We start from the raw sequence: 7,820 nt of genomic DNA, 5'->3' as shown, positions 1-7,820 counted from the left end.
AAAATTCATTATCATAAAGAAACCTTAATCATTGCTTTACCGTTTTAATTTTATAAAGGATAAATATATAATGATTTTCTTTCACTTCTTTTAATTTTATAGAAGATAAAACTTAAGCAATTTTACAAGTAAATGCATAAAGATGAGTTTTCTTGAACAAAAAAAATAGTATTTTTATATTGGCATTGTAAGAAAAAGGGATATCGGATCAACCCATAATAGGTGGCTCGGCCACAACTAGGTTTAACAATCAAACCTGAGTTTGGCGGGTTCCAACTCGACCTAACCTCATAGGGTCAATTTTTTTTTTGAAAATCAGGTTTCAAGTCAGGTATTACTAAGAAAAAATTGAGGTCGAGTCAGGTTCGGGTTTTAGGCAAACCCAACCTAACTCGGTACTATATTAAAAATTATTTTTTACTTATTTTTTTATATATAATTATATAATTATATATCTATATTTTAAAAATAATATTTTATTAATTTTGAGTTGGGTCAAGTATGGTTTATGTAATATTGGGTTCGGGTATTAAAAAATAAAAAAAATTTCGGGTTGGATACGGGTATAAATTTTGTGATTGTAAAATCGGATCAGGTTCGAGGTGAGCAAAAGCCTATTTCGATCCGACCCGTTGCCAACCCTAACCACAACTTATTGAAGACTACCTCAGAAAGTTTGTAAAGTTTGAATTTGGTTAAAAACTACCTTAGGTAGTTAACTAATGGTTCAAAATTTAAACAATAACTAATGTCCCTTTGTCTCTAAAAAGGAATGACATACGACCACCATGAAAGGTTGATTAAAAGAAATTAAATCTCTCATTTTTCCAAGTATATGGCATTGGGCTATATAGAAAAGGAACATTAAAAAAATGAAGTGTGGATTTTTCCTCTTTTAAGAATTCACATGGCATTTTGCCATGATGAGAAATAAGAAGAGGAATATGTTCATTCAATTTAAGTATGAGAAAAGTCTCGTACATGTGAGACTACGTGATTAATCATATAGAAAACAAAAAAAAAAAAGAAGAGAGATTGACATAGAGAATGAAATTCTTCAAGGAATCTTTTGCATCAGTGTTTAAGGACTTTCATTATAAATAGTAGATAATTTTTGAATGCATGATTCTGTCTTCAACTAGTAAATCAAGTTGGTATCTTTTTTGTAATACTTTCACAAAAATGCTTCCACTATGTTTCCACAAATCAAGTAAGTTTTTCACTTTATTTATGATATATGATGTTGTTCATATATTATTACATTATCCTTCATTGGTATCAGAACCAAGTTGGCTTGATTCCTGCTTGTTTCAATATTTGTCTTGAAACACCAAAATTGTTTACATGTTTTTGAGTTTTTATCAGAACGCATCCAAAAATCTATGAAAGTGTTATACAAAAGTGTGTAAATTTGTAAAAGAAAGTTGTTGTGAATATTTTGAAACATTTAATATGCAAGTTGCCATTGTTGTTTGAAATATATAGATTGAATTTTTTATTTTCAAAATTCTAGCATTAAAATGCTTGATAGGGTATCTGAATGCTTTAAGCAAAATTTTAAAAATTAGTAGTTATTTTTTAAAACAAGAAAAAGGCATTCATATGTTCCTTAAGGCATTCAAATACCTCATTTTTCTAAACAGAAAGCAAGCATTTGAATGCCCTCTCTAGAGCATTCGAATGTTCGTGTGTCTTTTTTTCCCCTAAAATATGCTTCAATTTTTTTTTAAAAAAAATTCTTTTAAATTCTTTTATTCTTAATTAACTTTGGGAGGTCAAACCATAAAAGAATGATTAAGTCTTAATCATTTTTTAACCTGTGTTGACCTATGAACTCATAATTTTTTTTCATATTTTGTTACAAAAAAATCATGACTATTTTTATGAGAACTACTATTGTTATAAAAACTTAGACGCAATTGTTTAAAGTGATAAGGCTAGTAATTGAATTAGTGTAGCACCAAATGGATCCTAATAATGATGATATTATGTGTCATATTATCAAGGGTTAAAAACAAGATTAAAGAGTTGATCTTTTGAGGTAACATGCATGTAAAGAAACATCCTTACATGTATATCTAACAAGAGAAAATGTCTTAATGTTACAACTTTGATAAAGAATTTTGTGATTTTGTGAGGAAAATGGTAAGGAGGAACACAACCTTCTTTATCAACCTAAGTCTCCATAGTGGCATACATAAAATTCTTGGATCTCCATGATAGCTAATAAGAATGTGGAACATTCATAAGAATTTAAGAATTCCATTCTAGTCACTAGGCAAGTGATACATACTAATTTAGAATATAGTTTAATAAATAATTTGTATGTTTAATGATGGAACTTGTTAATGTGTTCAGAATGTACATGCTTTGTGAGACTTGTCTATATGAGTTCAATCAATGTATGTTATTGATTGAAAGTAATCTTAAAGTTAGTGGGAGTTCTAAGGTATTAGTTAATGAGTTACCTTAGAATAATAAATTTGGCACAATAGAAAAGAATAAGTGATAATCAAACACATTAAAAATGAAATTTTATTATGAATATAGTGACTTTTTTATTTCATTTTTATGTGAATGATTGTTATTATTTTATTCATGTTATTATGGCTAAATATATGTGTATAATGCTAGGCATTAATTAGTGCAAGGTTCTTTCAATATTGAATTATCCTTTAAATATGACTTTTATATTTAAGTATATGGTCACTGAATTGGGATAATTATGGAATCTGAAAAATGAAAATCTAGTATGTGTTAGAAAAATAAAAGGTTTTTGAAATTTTAAACATTGTCTTAATGGAGCCTAAGTATAAGAATACATTCTAACATAGAAAGGACCAAGGGCTTGTGAAGCCTAGATAGATAAAACTTTCCTGCTTGCATTACATTGTTAAATAGTATGGAAAGTGATATCATACATGAGTTCAAGTAATATAATATTGCTAAAAGAGATGTGAAATGCCTTGACAACAAAGTTTATTTAAGAATAAGGATGATTACACTTTGATAGATGAACAAGAGGTTCAAGCTATAATTCAGTCCTTGCTATATAATTAAGAGCATATGAAGATGTACTTGACCCACAATGAGAGTATGAACAACTTTTTTTAAATCATAGACCTTAAATTGATACCATAAGAATTCATATTCAAATTAAGACTCATAATATTGAAATTGAATAAACCCAAACAATATCAATATAAAGATAATATTCATTTAAAGGAAATAAGGTATAAATATAAATTAAAAAAATGGACCAAACTAAAATTTTAGGAAAAAGTTAGATTAGATTTTTTATTATTATTATTATTCTTCTTATCATCTTCAATTAAAGAAAATTGTAAAAGAAACATTTGAACCTAATGTTGATGTGTACATGGCATACACATGTTCAAAGGAAGCTGTGAGCTTCAATCATTGGTCACATGATGGGAATAAGGAGAAAACTCTTAAAAGATCAAAGAATGATCAAAGTGATAAATAGGAATAATCCGAAGGCTTAATCTAAAAAGAACAAAGCTAAAGTCAAGTGCGTTAACTACGGTAAAGAGAGTCACTTTCCTTATGAATGTAACGAGATGAAGAAAACTTAAGGACCATAAACTATGTAGCATGAGACATAAGCAAAATATATTTAGATAGGAAACAATCAAATGATTGAAGTAAAGGGTGTTGACACTTACAAGTTAAGAGTGTATGGTGGAAAAATTGTCATCTTACATAATATCTTGTTTGCTATTGATATTTGATAGAATTTAATTTATGTCATTGTTATTCTTTATCTATGATTTGTTATGAATTTTAATAATACTGATATGGATTTTTTTTTTAAAACAAATTATTATGGATTTGGATTTTATTAAATGGTTTTGTGATGTCAATATTAATGTGAATGTTTGACATGCTAGACTTGGTCATACGTGTGAACAAAGAATGGATATATTAGCAAAAAAAGGATTACAAGACTCTATATGATAAGGTTAATCAACCATTATGTGTAATCTATCTAACAAGAAAACTAACAAGAAAATCATTTAATAAAAAAACTATATTTGAAGTTTCATAGCAATTAATACATTTTAATAGTTGTGTCCCAAAGGCACATAATGGATCTTAATATTTTATCACATTTATTAATAATAATCCAGATTTTAGTTTTGTTTATTTGATTCTTCACAAGTGTAAAGCTTTAAAGTGTTTTAGAAAGTTGATGAAAAATCAATTAGATAAAAACATTAAGGCATTAAGAATTGATCGTTAATATGAGTACTTGTCTGATTAGTTTAGACAGTTATTTGATGAAAATGGTACTAGTACTCAATTAACCATTCCAATGACTCAATAACAAAATAATGTTATAGAGAGAAGAAATAAACCTTTTTTAGAAACGGTTAGGTCAATGTTGGCCCAATTAAATTAGCAAATCACTTTAAAGGTAAAGTATTGTTACCAACTGTCTATATATTCAATTGTGTATCCTCCAAGTTAGTTACAATCACTCTCTATGAATTGTGGATTGGTAGAAAACCCAATCTCAATAACTTGAGAACTTGAGTTATACTACCTATGTTCTTAAGTTCACTCATTAACATGGCAAGCTAGATCCATAATGTAAAAAGAGTATATTTGTAATATACTTTAAACATTTCAAAGAGATATGTGTTCATAAATGAACAATCGAGTGAGAATCTAATTAAATTTTGAATCTCGAAATGCCTCTTTCTTAGAAAGTAAGATTCTAAAATAAAGGGAGATTAGTCAAGAAATTTTTTTTTTTTTTTTTAGATTGGGGATTCAAATTATTTGCTAAGTTGCAAATCAATTAATGCATATTCTTTATCAATAATCAACAAGATTTCATCCAAGTGGGAGCTTGACTAAAGTTGCTAAATTTGTTGAATTTGTTTCACAAGAATCACAAGTCAAGCAAAAAAAAAAGTGAATTAAAGTAATTTAAGAAGAAAGATGGAGTCTAAAGGTCAAACAATGTACAAGAATTAATTAATCTATATAAAAGATACAATTATAGCCATTGTAGTTATTTAGATTAAAGTTACATCAAATGGATATGATAAATGCCTTTCCAAACAAAAAACTAAAAGAGAAAATCTGTATAGAATGACCCATAGGTTTCATTGATAGAGGTCAATAGCACAAAAATGTGCAGATCTTTTTATGGTATTAAATAATCTTCTAGGCAATGGTACATTAATATTCATCAAGCAATAATTTTATATGATTTCATGATTAATAAAGATTGTTACACGTATGTCAAAAGAATTGGTTGAAATGAATGGAAAAGTTTTCATACCTAAAACTTCATACATATTAAGTAAAAAGCAGAGCAGAGATGTTTGTGCATGGGTTAAACAATTAAGACTTTCTAATGGTTTGTATTTAACATGGCTTGGTTCATAACATGGCTAATTAAAAGTTTTAAAAGTCATGATTGTCATGTTTTCATGCAATAATTGCTCTTAATATCGTTTCGTGATTTGGTGCCTATCTCTATTTAAGATGTAATTATTAAGTTATCTCATTTTTTTAGAGATTTGTGTTCTACTGAAATACATATAAATCACATAGAAGTGTTGAAAAAAAATTGTGAAAATAATTTGCAAATTAAAAAAGACTTTTCCTCTAAGTTTTTTTTATTCTATGGAATATTTGCCCATTCACTTGCCTAACAAGGCAAAAATTGATGGACCGTTCATTATCAATAGATTATCCATTTGAAAGTTAATATATTTTAATTGTTAGACATTAACATTGATTAATTTAATTTTCCTTCAATAACATATGTTATGCTATGATGATAAGTAGGTTTCTTCGTCATATCAAAAAAAGTGCACCAATAACATTCGTTGAAGCATCTATATGTGAGGCATAATTTACCAAAGAGATATCCATTTTTTTCTCATTCTACTTTTATCCAAATGTGTCACAAAATTGAATCGAGTTCTATGTAATGATGGGGAGTCATAGAATCTGAAGAATGTTTTTTAACTTTTAGCCATCCTGGTGAGCACTTGGTTCACAAGATAAGTTTCGATAGTTATCAGTGGATAAGCATACCAAGGCACACTTATATGTTTTTGTTGAATTATGAAGAGATAAATCTTTACATTGAGTAAGTACTATGTGAACTCTATAATTTATATTTCTAGTAAGTTGACAATTTTCCTAATTTGTAATTAACAATGATAGGATATTTTATGAATTGACGAGAAAAGAATTTGTGAATATAAGTAATGTAGAACTGAAAAAAAGATGTGATGCAAGAGTTTTGCAATTGTTAAGACAATTTGTAACAGTTTAGCGCATAATAGCATATGTGAATAGAAATTTTATTATCGTTGCATATTTAAAATAATGATCAATTATTTTTATTTTACAATTAGATAGGTTGAAGAGCAAAATGGCAATATTTCGTCATTTAGTTGAGATAGCTTATAGCCTCAAAGGCATGGTTAGTTGTTTCAAAGGTTACTTTGTCAATGGTTTTAAGTTTCATACGGTTAATTATGGCCAAACTTAAAAGATGATGAATTATGGGGTATGTGTGAAAGGAAGTTGTTACAATAATTATGAACATGACTTTTGTGGTATCTTGGAAAATATCATTGAGTTAGAGTACTTTGAAGTAGAGAATAAAGTTATACCTTTTAAATGTCATTGGTTTAACATAAAGATAGGGGTAAGTGTAGATCTCCATCATAGTCTTATTGAAATTAAACATAATTCATTCTAGAAATGCGAATAAAAATCTCAGCTTTGCAAGTACATCAAGTTTTCTATACAAGCTATCCTTATAGAAAAAGAGATCAAAATGATTGGTAGGCAATCTTTAAAATAAAGGTTAAGAGTACATATCGAGTAAATAATATTGATAGAGATAAAAAAAAAAGCAAACAACTAATTTAAATGAAAATGTTTTTAAGAAGTTGAAGTTTTTATTTCATGAAATGTTACTATCTAAGAAGAACTTAGTAATCTTATAATTTTTATTGTCGGTGATTATGAAAAGATAAGTTTAGTACAAATGATTCAAACAAAAGAATAAAAAAATGATGATGTTGATAATCAAAAAGAAAAAAAAGAAAAAAAAAGATAAAGAATAAAAAGTAGAAGAAAAAGAAGAAGAAGAAGATGATGATGATGATGATGCTCATTATCATTGTCATGATCATGATGATGAAACACATGAGTTTGCTTTTTTTAGTAGCGATTGATGTATGTAGTGTGACTTTTAATGCTATATATAATGTTTATTCGATGTGCTCAATATATGTAACGTTAAATATAATACTTAATTATTTATTTTATATGCTTATTTTTATGTCTTTTGCTCATTTCATTTAATCTTTTATTACTAAAGTAATATTATATATGTTTTTTTCTTTATGTTTTTAGAATTTTTATGGAATATTTTTGTTCTATATGATAGTCATAATGAGGCCTTATGCAAAGAGCGCTGTTCATCAAGGTGGTTTTAGGGCATGATCTATAAAAGGTGATTCACATATCGGGTCATCATCAGAATTGGTACAGCATGATCTACCATACGAGTCAACTTCAACATAGATATAATATGATCCCTTATACTAATTAGCTCCAGCATCGATGACAAATATCCATCGATGGTGAATGATGTCAATCTAGGATTCACTGATGATCCACCACTTGGAAAAGTAAAAAGGAAGATAACTAGGCATAAGACTAGTAAGGCAAACAAAAGGTTACTAACTTGTTCAGATCCAAACAAGCGGGTGCAGATTATTCCACCAGGAGAAAAGTATGACAAATATTTTAATATT

This window comes from Durio zibethinus, chromosome 26 (genome assembly GCF_047325235.1).
Source record: "Durio zibethinus cultivar Kanyao isolate XHJ-2024 chromosome 26, ASM4732523v1, whole genome shotgun sequence".
NCBI classification, from domain to species: domain Eukaryota; kingdom Viridiplantae; phylum Streptophyta; class Magnoliopsida; order Malvales; family Malvaceae; genus Durio; species Durio zibethinus.
The sequence above is the reverse complement of the archived record's forward strand: the minus strand, read 5'-3'. Positions refer to the sequence as shown.